This window comes from Rhineura floridana, chromosome 1 (genome assembly GCF_030035675.1).
Source record: "Rhineura floridana isolate rRhiFlo1 chromosome 1, rRhiFlo1.hap2, whole genome shotgun sequence".
Classification (NCBI taxonomy): domain Eukaryota; kingdom Metazoa; phylum Chordata; class Lepidosauria; order Squamata; family Rhineuridae; genus Rhineura; species Rhineura floridana.
Window position 1 is genome coordinate 109,354,862 of NC_084480.1, and position 23,000 is coordinate 109,377,861.

A 23,000-nucleotide genomic window follows, 5' to 3' on the forward strand; every position below is an offset into this window, starting at 1 on the left:
AAGAAAGGGGGAAACCTAGCAGCAGTGGCCCCAGGGTAGCAGAGGAAGAATGCAGCCTGGGGGAGGGGCCACAGGAGCAGGGGGGCAAGCCAGGCAGTACCTACTCATTTCTCATACCTCTTCTACTGCCATTACCTTTGCCCATCTTTTGCATGCTTTTAATAGCTGTCTGTAGAGCCTTAGCCCTGTGGATCAGGGTATAAAAGGAAAGTCCTTTCCGTCAGCTGTTCACTACAAATTAGATAACAACCTTAGGCTTGGTTTAGCGAAATGTCAGATTACTGTGTAGTTCTTCCCTTTTACCTGTTAGTCCCTACTGAAGAGGAGTGGAACAGGAAAGGTCTATAAGGTCAGTTTGCTAACTGTGATTTCTAGCATTTCTGGGGGAACAGAAGTTACTATGGAAAATTGTCATCTAGTTCCTGCTTTGCCAGATACAGCTAATTGCCTTGGGAAAAGCACCCAGTGTTCTACATAGTCTGTCTGTGTTGCAAGAAAGTTCTTGGCTGCTCCTTTTGATGTCCATATGGGATGATCCGACAAGACTGCTGGACCCAGCACTCTAATCTGGTGCATAGGGCCCATACCAGGTTTTCTCCCTAATTACTCCTAGTACCAGGAAACAGCATAACTACAGAGGCGATGTTAGCTGTGGAATCATTACGAGCAGAATGTGTGAAGTGAGTCATGCCACCAGCTATGCCTGTGCAGTATTTCAAAGGATAATGTTACAGTAAATGCATCTGCATGAATATGCGAATGCTGACAGTTACATGTGAATGCTGACAGTCTCAGATGAATTTTGTAAAATCTCAAAACAGAGATCTGTTTTCCCAGTTGCATTTAGGGCACAGTCTTATGGTCCCTGGGCATGTACTGTTACATACCTGTTTTCTTTTTATGTTGTTGTTGTTATTGTTGTTGTTGTTGTTATTGTTATTATAACAACAACAACAATAACAATAATAATAATAATTGCACATGAGCAGTGGGCAGTTGCAAATTGCCCTCACCTCATCTAGGACAGGTGATAATCCTGGGGAAAAATGGATTTTGTGTTGCTATTGGAATCCATTGTTTATTTCATTTCAGACATACAGGATCAGAGTAGATGTGTTTCAGTGTGAATGAATCATTGTTTAAGCCTCTCTCTTTCCTGAGTCAATAGAAACTCCTTTCATGTTGCTGACATCTCCTGCACTGAAATCATATTTTGGGGTTTACTCTAACTCTTTTGTTCCTAGAAGGACAGGATGAAAATGGAATACTTGCTTTCTTTGCATGCTCCTATTGTTCTGCCTTTGTATTATGCCTACACTAATAAAATAGCTTGCCATACCACACTTTGCAGCAAATGACGAGACATTTTGCCATTGATTTAAGTGGAGCAGAGCTAATAGCACTACTGGTAATTTAAAAAGCTCCAATATGATGAAACACCATCCCCAGTAGTAAAGGAACAACTCCCCAACCAATGAAAACAGTTGCACTACCAAACATGACCAGTACCCCATACACTGAGTTACAAAACTCATCTGACTCCTGACTACCATTTTTCACCAGAAAGGGAGAAAATTACACACTTAGGGATGGGTGAGTATTTCAATTTTTGTTTCTCTCATTTCTTCCCCCCCCCAATCTTAAATTTCAATCTCCACATTTCTGTATCAGTTTGCCACTTTTTCTTAAAAAAATGTTCTCCTGAAAATTCATCAGCATTTTAGTGCAAATTTCTCTTAATGTGTATGTTTGTGTCTGCAGTTTTGTCTGATGTACACATTTTTTGTAAAATAGTTTTCACTAATATAATGCATTTTTGTATATTATATTCAATTATATGCATTTATATGCACACTTTACCTTAGTTTATGCATTTCTGTATACATTACGTGGCTAGAGAACTGCATTGCACAATTGCTGGAGAACTGCATTGCCCTGGGCTCCTTCTGGGAGGAAGGGCAGGATATAAATTTAATAAATAAATAAATAAATTCAGAGAGGTACAGATCACTATGTTTTGGTTCACATATTGCTTCAGAAAGTGTTAATTTGGTAGGTTTGCCTTTAAATATGAACAGAATTGAATTTATCCTCCATCCCTATATGAATATATATATGAAGAAGAAGTTAATCTAGAAAAAAATCCTGAGTCCCTAAGACAGAAGAGGGGGGAGGGACGTACCTTAATAATAAAACCAATGTGGTATAGTGGTTAGTATTGGCCTAGGAGTGGGGACTCCCAAGTTCAGTCCCCAGTCAGCCATGAAGCTTGAGGGTCAGTTGCCACCTCTCAGCCCAACCAGCCTCACATAATTATTGTGAGGGTAACATGGAAGAGGGAGGACCATGTACACTGCTTTCAGGTCCTTGGAGGAAAAGATGTAATACAAATGCATGAAAACCCTATTCATAGGGTCACCATAAGTCAGGATCGACTTGAAGGCAGTCCACAATACAATTAACTGGCAGGGGGGACCAGGGTAAACAAAACCCTATTTATTTTTATGTACACAAAATGATGTATTACAAGAGAGACTCATCAGGCCAAAGCTTCCAAATCTGAAGTCTTCTCCAACCCATCTTGGTAGACAGGCATTTAATCCAAATTAATGAAGCCAAAGTCCTTGGCGTACTGGCAGAAACTCTGCCAGCGCTTGTTGATCCCATGCTTGTACATCAACCCGTGGCAGTTTGAGCACACACAGCAGGAGCAGGATCCCTGCCGAACTTCCTCAGGTGGCACCAGTAGAGCTGCTGGTAGCCCATTTTGGTCACCTCACATAAGAGGAAAGCCTGAGCCACAGCTGCACAGGCGCAGATGAAGCTGCCTACAATTAAAGTTTAAAAGCTTCCACTTTTATACAAATAACCAGGGCAACTGAAAGAGAACCATAGACAGAAAATAAATGTTCTCATCCATTCAATTATGTGTACATATGTTCTCAAATGGCCACCAAAGGAAACCTCTATTCTCCCCCAAAAAGCAATTAGCTGCTCTAGCACATACATTCCTTGAACATTCCAAAGCTAAGTTCCTTGAAGCCAAGACACTTACTGGGGTGTTTGGGTATACAAAAAATGTTCATTTTAGGGGGTTATATAATATTATACCCTCTAATGCAGAACTTGGGTATCACATGCCTGTCTGCATATACCAAAAGAGAAGAGGTCAAAAGTGGATGACAGAGCTGCAGAAGGATAATGGTTGGCTATACTACAGAATATTGGGTGCAAGAACAGGAAAAATCACAATGAGCAGTGTTGTCTACTTTGATGAAAGTGAGAGAACCAACACAAACTATGTTATGTAGAGTACCCAACAGAGGGAAACTACAGCCAAGAAGAACAAATAACATACCAACCAGTATGCAAAGCTGAGGGTTACCCACCTCCATCACCAGCCAAAGGTGGAGAGATGGAAGACTGTATAAGGGTAAAGGGGGATGTTGAAAAGACAGAGCCACAAGTCACTATGCAAGCAGATGGGGCTCCTGAACCAGAACTCAGATACTCATCCCGACCCAACAAAGGCATCCAGCTACATGACTGTCCTACCTTACAAAGGCTATGAGTACCCTTAACATGGGAAGAAATTGAAAGAATGCCCACAACAGAGCAGTGAGTGGAGAAAAGTTGCACAAGAGGAAATAGAGGCTCTACACAAAAATCCTTCTGGACACTCACAGAACTACCAGCAAAAAAAAGGCCTGTGGGATGTAAATAGGTCTTTAAAGCAAAGCAAAACACAGAAGGAGAAATCCAGCAATATAAGGCCAGACTAGTAGCCAAGGACTATTTCCAGAAATTTATGGAGGGTTACAGTGACACATTTACCCCGTAGTAAAATATACCACAAAAGGACATGTTTAAGTGTGGCAGCATCAAGAAAGATGTATGTGTTGAACACTTAGATGTTAAGATTGTTTTCTTACACTGAGAATTAGGGAAGAAAACTATATGGAGCAACCTCCTAGATTTGAGAAATCAGGAGACAAACCACTTGTGTGCAAACGTCCCATTCCTGGGCAAGGTCCTGGAATGAGTGGTTGCTGGCCAGCTCCAGACACTCTTGGATAAAACTGATTATCTAGATCCATTTCAGTCGGGTTTCAGGCCAGGTTTTGGCACAGAGACAGCCTTGGTCGACCTGTATGATGACCTTTGTTGGGAGAGAGACAGGGGGAGTGTGACTCTGTTGATTCTCCTTGATCTCTCAGCGGCTTTTGATACCATCAACCATGGTATCCTTTTGGGGAGACTCGCTGATTTGGGAGTTGGCGGTACTGCCTGGCAGTGGTTCCGCTCCTACTTGGTGGGCCGTCTCCAGAAGGTAGTGCTTGGGGAACATTGCTCGGCACCCTGGGCTCTCCAATATGCGGTTCCGCAGGGGTCAGTTCTGTCCCCCATGCTTTTTAATATCTATATGAAGCCGCTGGGTGCGGTCATTAGGAGTTTTGGGGTGCGCTACCATCAATATGCTGATGACACGCAACTCTACTTCTCCTTTTCATCTTTCTCAGGTGAGGCTGTCGATATGCTGAACCGATGCCTGACTGCGACAATGGACTGGATGAGAGCTAATAAACTGAGGCTCAATCCAGACAAGACTGAGGTGCTGTTAGTGGGTGCTTCTCCTGACCGGATGGTGGATGTTCAACCTGTTCTGGATGGGGTTGCACTCCCCCTGAAGGAGCAGGTTCGTAGCTTGGGAGTTCTTTTAGAACCATCCCTGTCACTTGAGGCTCAGGTAGCCTCGGTGGCACGGAATGCTTTTTACCAACTTCGGTTGGTGGCCCAGCTACGCCCCTATCTGGATAGAGAGAATCTCGCTTCAGTTGTCCATGCTCTGGTAACCTCGAAGTTAGATTACTGCAATGCGCTCTACGTGGGGCTGCCTTTGAAGATGGTCCGGAAACTGCAGCTTGTACAAAATGCAGCGGCCAGATTGATAACAGGGACTAGGCGTTCCGATCATATAACACCGATCCTGGCTCGCTTGCATTGGCTGCCTATATGTTTCCGGGCCAGGTTCAAAGTGCTGGTTTTAACCTATAAAGCCTTATATGGCATGGGACCACAATACCTGTTGGAACGCCTCCCCCGATATGAACCCACCCGTACACTACGCTCTACATCGAAGACCCTCCTCTGGGTACCTACTCATAGGGAAGCTCGGAGGGTAACAACAAGAAAAAGGGCCTTCTCAGTGGTGGCCCCCAAATTATGGAACAATCTCCCTGATGAGGTACGTCTGGCGCCAACATTACTATCGTTTCAGCGCCAGGTTAAAACTTTCCTCTTTTCCCAGGCATTTTAGCATTTTAGTATGTGTTGAAAACTGTCTTGATTCTTCTGGGTATTTTATAATTTTAAAGTTTTTTAAAAAAGTTTTAAATTTGTTTATATGTGACCTATTGTATTTTTATGTTTGAATGTTGTGCACCGCCCAGAGAGCTTCGGCTATGGGGTGGTGGTATAGAAATTTAATAAAATAAATAAATAAACTTCAGAGGAGTTTACATGGATTAAAACAAGCAGCAAGAGCATGGAAAGAGAAACTGAATCAAATGCTCATTAGAGAAGGCTTCAAACAAGGTCAAGCTGATCCTTGTCTCTATTCACAATGCAGATGGACATATATACTGAGTTATGTTGATTATTTATTTTTAACTTATGAAGATGAAACTCACCATAAGGAGATTGTGTATCACTTGAATTGAGAGGTAGAGATGAAGCAACTAGTAGACATCATCCATTACCTTGGAATCCAAATAAAAAGAGAGGAAGATGGAAGCTATCTCCTCAGCCAGAGACAAAAGATTTATGAGATACTGGAGTACTTAGGACTCAAAGATGCCAATCTAGTGGCCACACCCATGGAAACAAATTATTTGAAGGGAGATGAGAATAGTAAACCCCTTTCACAATGACAAATACAAGACAGCTATAGGAAAGTTGGTACCTGGCAACCACAGCAAGGCCAGATATAGCCACAGCAGTAGAAATATTGTGTAGAAGGACCAATTCACCAAGGGAAAGAGACTGGGCAGAGTGGCCAGATATTTAATCTGAAACTAAAGTTACAGACCACCAATCAGAGCTTGGAAGGTTACTTTTAAAAAGTAATAAATTACAGTTACAATTACATGGCCCAAAAAGGTAGTAAATACCGTCACAATTACAATTGCTTTGAAAGTAACTGATTACTTTACTTTTTCTCAAAAGTAATCACTACAATTACATTTCAGTTACTTTTAAAAAAAACGCGTACAAGGTGCTGGCCGTGGCTGCTGCACATCTAAGTAGCCTAAAATAAACACACTCATACAGAAATAGTAGAATAATTCTTTTTATGCATAAGATAGCAATGGTGGTCTCTCCACTGGTAAGGGAGGTGGGGAGGGAGGCAGAGGACACTACTCAGATCTTTGCACTTCAAACCAAGTACAACCGCCCCCAGTCAGCCAGCAAGCATAATCTCTCTCACTTAACCACCTCCTGGACCCTGCCCTGCCACCAGGGACACTCACCCAAGCAAACATTTTCTCTTGAGATGCAAAAAAGTTAAAATACTGCAAATGCAGCACAGTAGCCAGAGAGGGTGGTAGAGGCCACTTTGTGTGCCAAGTGCAAACACAGTATTCACACACACACACACGTTGTCATCTTTCACCTCCACAGTTCTTTATCTCCATTCTGCTGCTGCCTCCTTCTCTTCCTTTATCCATGTTCTTGCCCTCCGGCTTCTTTTTCCCTCCACTCCATTCTTCACCACCACCACCCATTTTTTTAAACAATTGTTTTCTCCACTCCACCCTGTCTCATTCTCCACCTCCTCCCTCGTCACCTCCTACCCACCCACAGAGCATGAGGGAAGAGCGACGCTGCACAGAAGCCCAGCTTGAGGCACATGATTTTCATCCACAAATCAGAGGAGCAGAAGACTTCCCCTGCTTCCACTCCCCCCAAGTAATGCCCAAAAGTAATGCTGGAGACAATACAATTACTCCACAAAAGTAATAAAATTACTCCTAGTTCTATTACAATCAAAATGTAAAGAAATTACCCACTCATTCCTCAAAAAAGTAATGAATTACAAATAACTCGTTACTTGTAACTAATTACTTCCAAGCTCTGCCACCAATAGTTCCAAACTGATGGCTTACAGAGTCGCAGCTTGGTCTGGGAACACAGCAGATTGCAAATCTACCAGGGGAAACTTGTTCTTCTATTGAGACTGAGCAGTTAGCTGGACAAGTAAGAAGTAAGATGCAGTGACAGCTTCATCTACTGAAGCAGGATATATGTTAGCCACCCAAGCATGGCAGGAACTGAAATGACTGTGTCAGTTATTGGAGGACCTAGGAGTAGATGAACCAAAGCCCATACAGATCCTGGAAGACAACCAAAGCTGCATAAAGCTCTTACAGACTGAAAAGCTCAGTGCACATACCAAGCACACGGATGTGAAACACCACCTGTTGACAGACATGCATGAACAAGGGCTTATTGGCCAGCAGGGGGCATGATTGCAAATTTTCTCACTAAGCCACTTCCCTGAGATGACTTCCAATATCTGCGAGAGAATATGAATCTTCTGGACTTGAACATGCATTGTTGAGAAGGGGTATTCGGAGTATAGCACTAACGCATGTAACAAGTAATCTGAACCAGTGGGGAGCAACAGACAGAAAGGCAATCTGTTCTTCCCTCACTGATTCCCTTTTTAAATGTGTTTGTTTATGCAGGCTTTGCTTCTCCACTTCCTCTCTTCTCTTCCTTTCTCAGTCAGAGATAGTACCTGTGAGTGCAAGCCTCATGATTCCACAATGGCTGCAATGACATGTGTGACTTTATTTCTTTATAGTAGTAAACCTTAAGTTTCTTTGTTCTTTGAAGTATCAGTCTCAACAGACTAGTTATTTCTGCGCTCTGCTGCAATATATATAAAAAAATCCAACAAGCGGAACATCCTTGAGGCAAGGGGGTAGTTAGTGATAAGTTCCTTTTTGCCCCTAGTAGCTGTTTTGGGTGAATTCAGCTGAGGGGGGGGGTTTCCCACCTGCTTCAGAGAACCTTTGGGGCAAGAGGTCTTTGGAGGGGCTGGGTTTTGTCCCTCAGCAGCAATTTTCTCAAGTGCAGCCTTTCAAGGAGGCACCTATGCTAAACAAGAGTTCTGTCCAGCAAAGTCGTGATGTTAGAGTAAGGGCTTCCATCTGCATAATGGGACTTCCTCTCCCTCTCCCCTCCATGTGTGCCCCAAAGCCCCTCTGGCTGCTCTGGAAGTTTGGAGGAGCTGCCAAAACATTACTGGGGGGCGTGTGGTGAGAGGAGAGGGAGAGGAAGTCCCATTGTGCAAACAGAAATCCCTGTGCTAACATGATGATTTCATTGGATACAACACCAAGATACTGTAGGCTGTCCCCCACACCCATAACTGCAATTTTCCAACTGATTTTTACTAACTCAACCATTCTGATTAAACTTGGCTTTTGAACAATTCTGAATGAAAGCACTCCAACTAGCTCTCTCCATCTGCTTTTCCATTGACAATTTCAATCTGAATAGGACAAAAAAATGTAATCTTTTGCAGCACTGAAGATTAAAACCAATAGTATTACATTATTTTAAGCTCTGTTCTTACTGCAGATTCTCCACACCTAATTCTTGCAGGGCTTCATTTTCAGACATGAATACATGCTGTCCATTTAAAACATTAAACCTGGAGACTGGAGCAAGGTTTCTCACTATCCAATGAATGCAGTTCTGGAACAGTTCTGGGGAAAAAGAATCTTGTGTGATTGAAAATAGAGTGTGTGTGGGAATTATGAACATTATTATTTAAGTTTCCATCTGCTACTTTATTAATGGTTTATTGCTGTTAGTCAGCACTCCCTCCCCCCACACAGATTTTTGCTCCTGTGGCAAGTGCCTTTCTCTGAAATATCAAGCGGACAGGCTATGAAGAAGAAGAGCTGATTACGCATCTTACACAGTGGGTTACATTCCCATCCGGCCAAATATATTTTGGGGGGGGAATGACCTGTCAGTGGTGGGCAGGACCGGAAGCAAAAGTGGGTGGAGCAAAAATTCAGTTTTTGTCTTGTACAGAAGGTTAGTTTCTACACACACTCACAGACCCCTCTTTATCCTGGCAAGCAAGAGGCATTCGGAGGCACATTTCAGCCAGGCAAAAACAATCAAGGAGGCTGCAAAGCAGGACTGGTGAGGGAAGTGGCCTGAGGAGAAAGGGTGTGGCTGGGGAGGGGTGTATGGAGAGAATCCTAAGGGCCACATAGAGAGGCTTGGAAGGCCTCAGTTGGCCCCTGGGCCTGAGGTCCCCACTCCTGCTCTAGCCGAAATCCACCATAACAAAAACCAGCATGCCTTTTGAACTGCAGCATCCTTTATACTCTCTTACCCAAAGCAAGTAGTATGAAATATTCAAAACATTTCCCCCAGCATGAAGTATACCTAGGGGACAGGCCAGCGGAAAACAGGAGGAAATACAATCAAGTTGAATTGTGCTCTGCTCATGGTCTGTAGAGAAGTCAGATAGTTAAGAAGGATAAGTTACAAGCATGTTTATGGAAACACACTCAATGTTCTGCCGGTTCCCATGCATCTCCACCTTTCTCTTCTGAAAACAGGGGCACAAAACACTAGTCAAACCCCACCCCCTTTTACTGTAAAACCTGGTGGGAGCAGCTGGAGTGTTGTTGTTTTTTAAAAAAGATCAGCTTCAAAGAGATTTCGCAACAGATTGGCAGATCAACCCATCCCCCCTCCAGGCATGGGGTAGGGGCAAATAAAAAACAGAAGCCATCTTGATGTAACCGAGGAGATTTAGTGTGGCATGCCCCATCCCCCCTGTCCCATGATTCTTGTCTTGGACCCCTTGTTTATGGGGTGCTTATTGCTTTTGCAAACTGGTTGCCTAGTACTGAAATATGAAATGTTCTGTTTAAAACAGTAAGCTCAAATTGCAGGTTTCTGATGCTGTTTAGGATGAAAAGCTGGCAAATCTTCTTTAAGGAGTTTGTTTCACTCTGCCTAGGACAGCAGAAGCCAGGACAAGGCAATTTAATTAGTCAAAACACACACATGGAGAGGGAGGGGGAAGCTTCACAGCTGCTTTCTCAGGCCAGCCTGTAGCAGCTTCAAGGTCACTGAATGGTAAACAAAAGTTAGAAGTGTGAGATCAAAGACACTAACCCTTCGGAAAGATAAAAATCTCACAGGTATAGGTGCTAGCTGTGCTCCCTCCCAGAGGGCCTTTTGGGTATAAATAAAGGACCCTCAATCTGGGCAGATAAGCCTCACCACCAGCTAGAAGCCTCGGCACTGGCCTGCAGGGAAAGAGCAGTGTGGTGTAAATCTAAACAGGCCCATAAGGGATCTCTCCTGCTGTTTGGGGTTTCTGGCAAGGAAAGGGAGAACATAAGATAGACTCTGTGCTCATCATTAATTGCTGTGAGTGTTTAAGGGCCTGCTTGTCAAAATCAACAGCTTAGCTTCAATAAAAGCACTACATTTTCCATCTTCACACGTGTGTTTCATGGTCATTCAGATCCCGAACTTTCTTGCCTCAGGGAGGGGAAAAACCTGTGGCTAATGAAAACACTTTGATCTGGCAACTAATGTGTTTACAGCTATAAGAAAGGTGTGTGTGTGTATGCAAATGTACAAATGTACTCTTTCTATGAAACTTGTAGATGCTATGATCTGGATGATGAACATGCTATATATCTTCTATTAAAACTGAAAGTTTCAGCAAGAAAAAGTGCTATGATGTGGATCATCATATCCAAACCCATCATTTATTCTCCCAGTTTCCTCAGTATAGTTAGACTAGCTGGCATTAACCAGATTTAAGACCTGTTCAGTTGCTTCAAACTCCTTCATTTGGCGGAGCACATGGACAAAGTGCATGGAGGAACTGATCTTTGACATCTCTGCAGTTACAGGAGCCACTTCCTGGTAGGAGTACACAAGTGTGATAATGGGGAGGGATGCAAGTGTTCAGAGAGTGATCTTTTCATCACCCACTAGGCAGCATAGGATTGCTCTTAAATCCCCATGAATTAGTAGACCATAGCATTATGTTGGAAAACAACTGTGCTGACGTTGTGATACCTCTGCAGGCGGGATGCTACTGCTGGTGGAACCCTTACTCCAGTAGAGCACCACACTCTCTAGTCAAGAAAAAGTAATGCATAGCTGAAGAATTTACTTCTCCATTTAGGCAACATAGAGTTATGGATTTGGGGGTTGTGATAAATGAACACTGCACCTGGAGGTGGGCTTTGCAGCTGAGAAACCTGCTCCGCTGGTCAGATGAGTCTCTTGTTAATCAAATAGAGTGGCCAGGTGGGCTAACGGGTCTGTCAAGTGCCCATTAACTGGTGAACGGGCCAGGGAGATCCTATTGTTGTTGAAACTCTTCAGGAAAGCCCCCCCCTTCAGGAAAATGCAAGATCGATTGGACTGCTGATGCTTTGAACCCCTTCATCTTAAGCTCAGGTTGGAATGTGTGTAAATAAATAAACCATATTTCCCTAAAGTCACCACAGTCTCTGCTGACCTTCTTTCCAAGGACACCAAACCCTGGGCAAGGACAGGGTCCCCTGGAGATCTCTCACCACTTGGCAATTGGGGTGGCACACAACAATATGAAGAAATGTCACCATAAATAACTAGGACATTCAATTGTATATATCTATGGTTGTTAGTTGTGATGGGTATATGCTACCTCAAGACTCAGAGGCAGCATACCTCTGAATGCCAGTTGCTGGGAAACAACAACCCTCACATCCCCATTTGGTGGTCAGTGTGGGAACAGGATGCTGGACTAGATAAGTCTTTGGTCTGATCCAACAGGATTCTTGCATTCTTAGATAATCTAAACAGAAAATACAGTCTTCTGCAAGAGACTCTATTCAGCAACATTGGATTCCTGGCTAATCCCTGGAATCTTTGCCCCCTCTTGCTTTCTTTTGTTTCCCCTTGTTTTTTCACCTCTACCTCACCTTCTAAATCCTTCCACCCCAGTTAATTGCAGTTTAAGATCAGTTCAATAAAACATATTTCTTCTTTTAGAAACCAGATTGGTATTTGTTTTGTGAAGAAGTGGTCTGTCAGGCAAGCGGTGTGTGGTTTGTGTCTAAGAGACTTAATTTTCACTCTCTGCCTCAAGCATGCATCGATAACAATGAACGCCTTGTTCTTGTGAACAGAGGCTGATGTGCAGTTGGCTGAGCTCTGGGCATGTTGCCTTGTTAGAGCTTCATTAACACTGGCTACTGTGAAGCAACTGGTCATGAGAACTTTGCTGCTGTCATAGAGCAGTGCTCTGAACTGCTAATGGGGTTCATTGCTGCTCAGTGACTTTTCAGAGGCCCTGCAGTAGCAGTAGCCCCCAAGCAATCATTGCAGGTGAGAATGAGGGAGCATCGAGACAGCTTGCCCAGAGCACAAACAGCCTGTTCACTTCTGGTCATGAGGACAACAACTAATCAAGAACATGGTGTGTGGGCTTTTAAATGTTTGTGAAAAATTGCAGCGTAGTGCTGGGCAGATAAAGAAAACATCCCCCGTTTGACCTTCCAAAAGTGCTGATCAACCTTATGAATGTAGGGATCTTCAGCTCCAGGCAAACGAAATTTGGAAAATTCATCCACCCAAGCCTCCTTGTCTCCTTTGGAGTACTGTGCAAAATGCATCCAAACATTTCAGCTATAGATTCCGATCAGCAAAACAACAGCTTGAAGACTGGGCTTGTGTCACAGCAATTTGTCACAAAATATGTCGAGAATGTTTATTTTTGACAAATGCCAAAAACCTCCTTAGAAGTCTTAGGGTGGATCATATCAGCAGACAAATGTGTCACACTTGTTAAATATACTATTATCCTTGGCCTCGCCTGATGTTGAGAGGAACCCAAACAAATCAGCTGCAAAAAAACAAAACAAAAACAAAAAAGCAGCTTTCCTGACTGCTTTCCTGCACCCTTTTTGCTGCTGCTGAGCAGATTGCTGTTGATTGATGCCAACATCTATATTGCTTAGTAATAATGCTTCTCATTAGCATGCTCTACATCATTGAACCAAATCTACTATGGAGAAAAGAACTTGTATAAATGTGTGGTAGCTGAGAAAGTATATTGTTGATTAGTGTAAGAATCCAACCAGCCATTTGCCTCAAGATCCAGAATTCCGCACTAAGCTTTCAAACCCTTCCATTAGAATATTTTTGTTTAATTTGTATGCTTTGATGGTACCAGCAAATGTGGAGATTTTCCATAAATAAGCAAATGATATAAAAGATGGGAAAGAAAAAGTGGGGAGAAAGGACAGAGACTGTAAACAAGGCAGTGGTACTTGTAAATCTGTAGGGAAGTCCTAACTCTTGACTGTTTTCTCTGATTCATACTCCTTTGTTGTTGTTATGTGCCTTCAAGTCAATTATGACTTTTGGCAACCCTATGAATCAGCGACCTTCAATAGCATCTGTCATGAACCACCCTGTTCAGATCTTGTAAGTTCAGGTCTGTGGCTGACTTGCACATTCTTGAAAGCTGGTAGGGATGAGAATATATAGTCATGGGTGACAACCTACAGTCTAACAAACAAGTCCACCCCAGAAATATTAAATGTTCACCAGTGCAGTACATATATAACAAAGCAGGATATAATGTAAAATACTAATATCACTCCTTCTAATAGTGAACTCATGTGGTGAATGCCGCGAGGACTGTAGCCAAAATGGAACCAGTGAGAAACAAAAGGGAAATATGAGCAAGGTTACAGTAACCCCAAGGTTTGCAGAAGTACAATAAAAAATTCCAAGGGGACACCACTCCCACCCAAACAACCAGTGCAATGAGGAATGCATTTGCTCAGTAGCCCCAGAATATAGAATGAGGTGGAAAAGAAAAAATGGTTCAGATACAGGGGGTGGAAGTGGAACACCCTGCTTGGAGAATGATTGGCTAGAGTCCAAAATTAGGAGGAAGAAAATTCTGCAACATTTTTCTGCAGATCCCACTCATTAAAGACTACATTGGAAAGCAACACAAAATACATAACATTTCCAGATACTGCTAATAAAGTCCAAAAAGAATCAATATTGCTAGATAAATAAAATGCAAACTCCAAAAAACACTAAAAGTGAACCTCAGTTGAATCAGTCACTGCTTAAACAAGAACTCTTCACAGCTTGGAGTGAGTTGAAATCAGTGCTAAAACTTGCCATGAATGGGACTGGAAAACTTGGAATGGTTTAAAAACCCAACATCTTCTGTCTTGAGGCAGAAAACCCTCAGCTGAAATCCAGTCCAACATTCTGTATAGTGTCTTAATCATGATTTTATTTTCAGTATGTTTACTGTTTAAAACTATACAAACCATCTACGTATTCATGTTATAACAGCTAGCCATTAGAAACTGTTCATCAAATGAAGACCTGTTGTCAGTTGCTTGAATGAGACAGCGGCTTGATCTTCAGTGTTTAAAACATTATGGAGCAACATTTCTGAGAAACGTAATTTGTTTCAAAGAAGCACATTTTGGTTGCTATGTAGTCCCCATCCCAAATTTAGAAGATACCTTAAGGAATAACATTTACTCCCTAGAACATTACTTTCATCTCAGTTCACTGTTTTTCCAAAGTGAAGACATGGAGGGCATTATCAGGCTTTATATCAGAGTTGCGTGTGCGTGCATATATACCGTATATAAAATTTACTGATTAATTGAATTTATAATCCTGCCCTTCCTCCTGAAGGAGCCCAGGTTGGCAAACATAAACAAAACAATTCAGCAAGAAAAAGAAAAACACACTAAAAACAGTTTAAAACATTCCAAAACACAATTACAATTAAAACATTCTAAAACACAGCTAAGAGAGTGGAGCATTGGGCTGAAAACAACAGAATGAAATTTAACTTGAATTAAGTACAAAGTTCTACACCTAGGAAAAAGAAACCAAATGCACAGTAAGAAGATGGGAGATACTTGGCTCAGCAATACTACATGCAAGAAGGATCTTGGAATTGTTGTTGATCATAAGCTGAATATGATCCAATAGTGCAATGTGGCTGCAAAAAAGGCAAATTCTATTTTAGGCTGCATTAACAGAAGTATAGTTTCCAAATCATGTGAAGTACTAGTTCCCCTCTATTTGGCACTGGTTAGGTTTCATCTTGAGTACTGCATCCAGTTCTGGACGCCACAGTTTAAGAAGGATGCCAACAAACTGGAACAGCGTCCAAAGGAGGGCAACAAGGATGATCAGGGGACAGGAAACAAAACCCTATGAGGAGAGACTGAAAGAACTGGGCATGTTTAGCCTTGAGAAGAGAAGACTGAGGGGAGATGTGAAAGCATTCTTCAATCACTTGAAAGGTTGTCACACAGAAGGGGGTCTGGATCTCTTCTCGGTCATTTCAGAGTGCAGGACACAGAATAATGGGCTCAAGTTAGAGGAAGCCAGATTTCAGCTGAACATGTGGAAAACCTTGCTAACTGTTAGAGCAGCACAACAATTTCCTATGGAGGTGGTGGGCTCTCCAATACTGGAGGCATTCAAGAGGCAACTTGACAGTATGCTTTAATTTGGATTCCTGCATTGAGCAGGGGGTTGGATTCGATGGCCTTATAAACCCCGTCCACCTCTACTATACTATGATAATATCATTCTAAAACACAGCTAAAACATTCTTTCATCAGTGATCTTTGGGTTGCCAGGAGCAGTTTCCTTCAGCCATCAAATACCTGGGTCAAGAGCAATGTTTTCAAATTTCTCCTGCTCAGGAAGGAATATAGATCAGGGGTGGAAAATCTGTGGCCCAACAGGAATATTGCTGGACTGTGACTCTTTCCAACCTTGATGACTGGCCATGCTGACTGGGGCTGCTGGGGATTGGAGTATTCAGCAACATCTGCAGGGCCACAGGTCCCCCATCTCTAATACAGAACAAGCCAGGAGCACATTAGGCTATTTGACAGTGATAAAGATCATTCCACATTGTTATAAAACAACAACAACATTGGAAGGCTGTTGCTGTTGCAAAAGACGAGATGGTGTCAGTCTAAGAAAGACTTAGATAAGAGATATAACCACCAGTATGTTAGGGAACACTATCCTGCAAGTAAGAGTCTTGGAGCCATTCCAAATTGGTGTTCTGTTGCGGGTGCATGCTGCCACTTATTCTTGGTACAATATCAGTGCTACGGAAAAAGCTTTTGGCACTTAAAAGCCTGCACAGTGTTTTTTATATTATAAGCACATATCGGGAGCATTTAGTTTATTAAAGCAGTTTTTGCAACAACAAGTTGTACATGTGAGGAGCATATAATGGTCTTATCACATCAAAACTAGTCTTTGGGTTTTTTTAGATGTTACCTTACCAACAACAGCTCCTGTATGGCTAGGGTAACATTTAAATGACCCTGCTACTTGAGTCTTTGGGCCCCTCCAGACTAGTGTTTGTATTATACAGCCACGAGAGCAGAGCTTGGAAAAGTTACTTTTTTGAACTACAACTCCCATCAGCCCAATCCAGTGGCCATGCTAGCTGGGGCTGATGGGAGTTGTAGTTCAAAAAAGTAACTTTTCCAAGCTCTGCACGAGAGTGGCTGTGTACTATAGTCAGCTGGGATTTTTCACATTCCACAATGTTAAATGGAAAATATCCCCCCATGCCATTCTGAGGCTTCCCATAAGCTCATTTCAAAACAAAACCTTACAAAACTTATAGTTCTGAACTCAGAAACGCTTGCTTAACAACCCTGTCAATTTTCATGGCGATACACAGAACAGTCAGAGAGAATCAAGAGTTCAAAGTCTAAAAAGAGAGAAAAAAACTCAGAGCCCTTTTGGACTTTTTTCTGCGAGTTCTCATAATCTGTTGAAATTCGTTAAAAATCAGCCATGTTCACAGAGTACCTGTAATCCTAATACTGACCTTGCCCCATACTCTGACCTTCATCTACTGCAGTTTAAAAGTTAAAAAAATGCCTGGTTGATTTTTAATTAATTTAAGAAATTTTGGCTGGAAGCCTATTATAATGTGGGGCATGCTCAGTAAGGACCAACTGTCAGTGTTCTAAAAGCCTCACAGCTGCTGGGCTTGGCTAATCAGAGGGCCACACCCACACCAGACTTGATTTCACTTGAGACAGTCATGGCTTCCCTCAAAGAATCCTGGGAAGTGTAATTTGTGAAGGGTGCTAAGAGACTCCTATTCCCCTGAGAGAATGGTTAACAGTCAGCCACTCTGATTAAAGGTCTGTGAGATGAACAGGGCGTCTCCTAGCAACTCTCAGCACCCTTCACTAACTACACTCCCCAGGATTCTTTGAGAGAAGCCATGATTGGCTTTGAGCCATGGCTTTGAGAGAAGCCATGATAAATTGTTTTAAATTGTTTTTAAAAGATGTGTTTTTAAATTTGTATATTTGTTTTTAATGTTTTTAGTTATTGTAAACCGCCCAGAGAGCTTTGGCTATGGGGCGGTATATAAATACACTAAATAAATAGATAAATAAATAATGATTGTCCAAAGTGTAATAGAGGCCTGGTGTGGATGTGGCCAGGGACAGCTTTGTTTTAAATTTGGGTGGGAGGTAGGGTTGCCAGGTTCAGGGAGACTGATCCTGTATCTTTAGGAGAAGAGAAAGTCAGCCAAGTGCCGGTGTTCTTGCAACATTGTAATTGGAAAAACCACAAGGTAGAATTGTCCCTTCCCCCTGCCCAACTGTGAAAGATACAGAAGACGTCTTGGTTGACAGGCTTTTTAAGTCAGTTTTACCTATCCTAATCATGATTGCATAGGAGTATATCCGATTCAACTCAATAATCATACAAATGATCAGACCTGCCTTTTCCCTCCTTCCCCTTTCCTCTCCCTTTCTCCTCCCCTCTTCCTTCTTCCGCCTTGCCTGCACACTCCGTCCCTCCGTCCCTCCCCCCCCAGTCAGTTTTACCTATCCTAAGCATGATTGCACGGGAGTAAATCCCACTGAACTCAATAAACATGCAAACGACCACATCTGTCCTTCTTCTCCCCTCCCCCTCCTGCCTGCTCCCATCGCAGTCCTCCCCTCTGCCTTTCCACCCCTCCCTCCTCCCCCTCCTCCTTTCCCCATCCCCTGTGGTCAGTTTCACCTATCCTAAGCATGATTGCCGTGTGTGTGTGTGTAAATCCCACTTAACTCAATAAGCATGCAAACGATCAATCCATTCTCAGCAAACTTGCACAGAATCCCATTTCTTACCCCCCAGATTAAAAAGCAGGGAAATTCACTAATAGGCAAAAAACCTTGCGGTTTAAGAATGTACCTATAGCCCACAGATATTTCTACCAAACTTTAAAAAGCAGGGAAATTGGGCAGCTATAGTGAATGCACCAGGGGAGCAGGAGACCTGAACTCCTCTCTGAGATATTGTACTGCCCTACAAAGTTGTCAAAATGCAAACACAATTTGGGTTGGTCTTTCACAGTCCAATCCACTTGCTGTGTAGCTTGGAAGAATTTGGTGACATGTGCCTCTGAGCATATGGTGAGTGGTGGCAACACCTGTAATCAGCCCAAATAATAGAAAGAAGATATGTCCTGTGCTTTAGCCGGGAGGAAGCAACATTATTAAGACAGTTGATATAGTTCAGATGGTCACTTTAAATATGTCTGATTTACTTTGCAATTTTAGTAACGTTTTCTATAGGAAATCATTTTCTTTTTTTCTATTTCTGTGAATATGTGAAGTACAGCAACACTTTGCAAAATTTATACTAAAAAAACTCTAAACATAATTGTGGAATAATGGCACTGACTTCTGCAAAATAGTCTTCAGTGGACCTTAGAAGTGTCTCAATTTGGGAGGTGAAATATATTCTAGCAAAATTCTAGGTGTGCTCTATGTTTTTAATTGATCGTGAACACCTTGCCTTAAATAAAGTGGTTTAAACATAGCAGGCTGAAAACATGCATCCTCTTTTTTCCAACAACTACAGTCATTGCTAAAGTAGCAGCATATTGTAATCAGTCTGATTTTACATTAAACTGCAGTTTCAGCTCCAACTGTTAATGCACCCAAAATAGAAATAGAACATAACCTCCAGTTTGAAACAAAAAAGGCTATCTTCACCATCATATGACATTGACCAATAAAAAGGCTTTGAAATTAATAAAAATAAATTTGACACAGATTTCTAGGATGAATAATGAGGGAAATAAAATTTTCTAGTTTAGGTTCTCTGTAGAAACATTAGTAACACAGGAAAGAAGCAAAGTAAGAAGAACACCAACAAACATACAAAAATATAATTCTCCATCTTTGGAGATGGCAGGTGTTGCCACCACTCACCATATGCTCAGAGGCACGTTACCAAATTCTTCCAAGCTACACAGCAAGTGGATTGGACTGTGAAAGGCCAACCCAAATTGTGTCTGCATTTTGACAACTTTGTAGGGCAGTACAATATCTCAGAGAGGAGTTCAGGTCTCCTGCTCCCCTGGTGCATTCACTATAGCTGCCCAATTTCCCTGCTTTTTAAAGTTTGGTAGAAATATCTGTGGGCTATAGGTACATTCTTGAACCGCAAGGTTTTTTGCCTATTAGTGAATATTATATGTGCTCCTGCAATGTGTTCTTGACACAATAATAGTGCACAGGTGGTGGATTTATTCTGTTTTATTAGTTGCTGTGCAGTTGTTCCTCAATGATACCACATTTTTGCTGTCCACGGGGCTGTAAAGCAATAGAAGAGGGCACACACACCCATACGCACCGAAAATTTGTGGTATGAAAAATTACGGGATTTCAGCAGGAAGTTACAGGTTATACACTGATCAGAAATGAAGCAGTATGACAGACCCAAAACTTTTGCAGGTGCAAACAATATTGAAAGAGAGATCCCGTATGACCGCCCAGATAGCATCATGAGCACAAATCATCATGAGTGCCCAGTACAAAGGAAACCTAGAGGGGGCCCTGATTCTTTGCAGAAGAGTGGTCTCTAAGATTAAAAAAACTTTTCTATGGCCTCTATCCCCGACCTCTGCCTCACCAGGGTCTACATTTTGACTCCCTGGGTACTTGAATTTTGTCTTTCAGCACTTAGCAACCTTAGCTACACTACAGGTTCTCCGCTGCTGAGCAGCCCCACAGAAAGAAACAGAAACTATTGGATCCACTTGAGCTCCATGGAGCTGGAGAACAAAAGAACCTGTTTCCCACTCACTCCTTTCCCACAGGATCTCTGATTGCTAAATGAATCACAGCAGCAGTACTGTTATGTCTGGTTCTGACCAGTTCTATGGAATGGATAGGGATATAAAGAAGAAGCTGTATCTGTCCCATCCTGTGATTGTTGCAATCAGCACTGCTTCCTTTCCAGTAAACCCTACATTCCACTAAATAATTATTTACATAATGTTGGTGGACAAAAAAAATACAATAGTAAATATTGCTCGCATTCATTTGCATGATTTCTGTTACTGACCTTGGATAAACATGTGAATTGTGCCAATTTCTACTCCCATTTCCATTTCTGGTTGAACTCTCTGACATCCCTAGGAGCAGATGTCAGATGGAAGCACTTGGGTGGGGGGGAGAGAAAAGGAAGGAAAGCTTCTTTTTATCCCATCCATCCACTTCTGAAAACAGCTTTATTAACGTACTAGGGGGCTCTGACCCCCTACTTGCTCCGTTCACCAACCAGGGACTCCAAAACACACACACACTCTCTCCCTCTCCCTCCTCCCCTGGACTCCCAACCCCTCCAGGGACTCCCAAACACACATGCACACACCTACACACTGACTCCCAAATGGGTCACTACACTTCTTCTTCCCTCCCAAACAGGTTGCTGAATTTCCTCCTCTCCTCCCCTTTAGACCTTCACCTGTGAGGAGAGAGGCAGCCAGCTGAGGTAAGCAACACAGGAACAGTGGGGAGTAGCTGGGGCAGAGCCTCAGCAACCATCCTCTTCTCACACCACTTCCCTCTTCCTTGCCTTCCACTGCTGAAGCTGTCGTGGGGGGGGGAGCAACAGTAGAGCAGGATGGTTGATAAGGAGCTACCCTGGTCTCTCCTGACTGTTCCTCTGTGGCTCACATGGGCCACCTTGCTCTTCCACATTGCTTACTCAGTAGCCTCAAGCCCGCCCCACTCGCCCGCTGGTCTGCTGTCCTCGCTTGCCTCACGCCTGCCACACACCCACTGTCCCCACCAACATGGTATGCTGCTGTCACGCTGTGTGATGGCTTACAAAAATATTATATGTATAGATTATATTTGTAATCTTACAAATTACATTTGTATCCCACCCATCTTCACAGTAGCCAAGGATTCATGCAGTTATGCCTTTCCTCCTTCAACCTCCTGTGAGGTTGGCTAGGCTGGCCCAAAATCACCCACTGAGCTTCATACCTAAATGTAGATTTGAACCCAGGTTTCCTTGGCTCAGGTACAACACTCTAAGCCAACCTTCCCCAGCCCAGTACCCTCTAGACGTTTTGGGTTTCAACTCCCATCAGCCCCAGCCAGCACAACCATGGGATAGGAGGTGTAGCCTAAAACATCTAGAGGGCATGAAGCTCGTAAAGGCTAATCTAGCCACTACACCACACTTGCACCTCTCCCAATTGTTCCATTTGTTTCAGAAATTTGATCAGATAAATGCCAGTGTTCAGGATATATGTTCTTTACACGTTCACAGCCTATATTACGTTGGCCATACTTCTCACATAGAAAGATTTCACACACCATCTGTTGTCACATGGTTGTATGCGCCAGGTCCTTACATGAAATTTATTTCATCCTCGGCTCTTCACTCGGCTTTTCTTTCATCATTTAGAAACGATCAAGTGCATATGGTATTATGCAGGTTTCAAGTCTAAGGAAATTTCAGCAACAGGGAATAAAATGCTCACCTTGAGAACAGACACTTTAAAATGAAGGACCAAACCAAGTTCCATACCATCTACTTTTCACACCCCTTGACCACAGACCAGACAGCAGGTATTATTTTGTCACCAAAGGGTCCATATTGCCCATTTCTGGGTTTTCCAGATTTGGTGTGAAAGTATATCTTTTCTTTTTTAAGGGAAACCTCGCATTTCCAGTCCTAAAATCTGCAGACATGTTTATGGAATAATTCGTCTGGTTTCTGACCTGACAACACCACCCCTCTTCCCTCCAGCTCACCATTTGTCCTTTGCCTGATGAATATCTACATTACTGACTAGACAGTGAGGACCACTAGACCCTACACAGCAGATGCATGAAACTGTCTCCTGGCCGTTTTTTTTTTTTTAATTGAAAACTAGCCATTGGAGGCTGACAGTTTGAGAGATGAACTATTGGGTGGAGGGGCTACTTTTTCCTTTCGCTTTTATCCCCCTCTCAAGATCCCCTCCCCTCCCCAGCAGCAGGGGAAGGAGCAGATTGGAGGGGGCCAAAGGAAGGGGGAGGGGAGGGCAAGTTTCATCATTTACATGCTTATAGAGTTCAATGCTATTTACTCCCGTGCAATCAAGATAGGTAAAAAAGACCATGGGGAGAAGGAAGGGGAGGAGGGGGAAGGGGAAGGAGGGGATTGGAAGGGGGAGGGAAGGGGCAAGAAGGAAGGGATAGGAGGGAGGAGAAGGGAGGGTGGGTTTGATCATTTGCAAACTTTTTGAGGTCAATGGGATTTATTTCTGTGCAATCATGTTTGAAAATGGAAATGGACTGCCTTCAAGTAGATCCCAACTTATGGCCACCCTATGAATAGGGTTTTCATGGTAAATGGTATTCAGAGGTGGTTTTACCATTGCCTTCCTCTGAGGCTGAGAGGCAGTGACTGGCCCAAGATCACCCAGTCAGCTTCATGGCTGTGTGGGGATTCGAACCCTGGTCTCCCAGGTCATAGTCCAACACTGACCCAGGGGAAGGGCAGGGAGGGGGGAGGAGGGGGAGGGGGAGGAGATTGGGTGGGTGGGCACTGGGCAGAGG

The 23,000-nt window shown here is 43.0% G+C and overlaps 1 pseudogene; it reads right to left on the reverse strand.

Annotated features, from left to right (window-relative positions):
- Positions 1-2,596: 2,596 nt before the first annotated feature.
- Positions 2,597-2,766, reverse strand: LOC133379301 (small ribosomal subunit protein uS14-like; annotated as a pseudogene).
- Between the last annotated feature and the right edge of the window lie 20,234 nt (positions 2,767-23,000).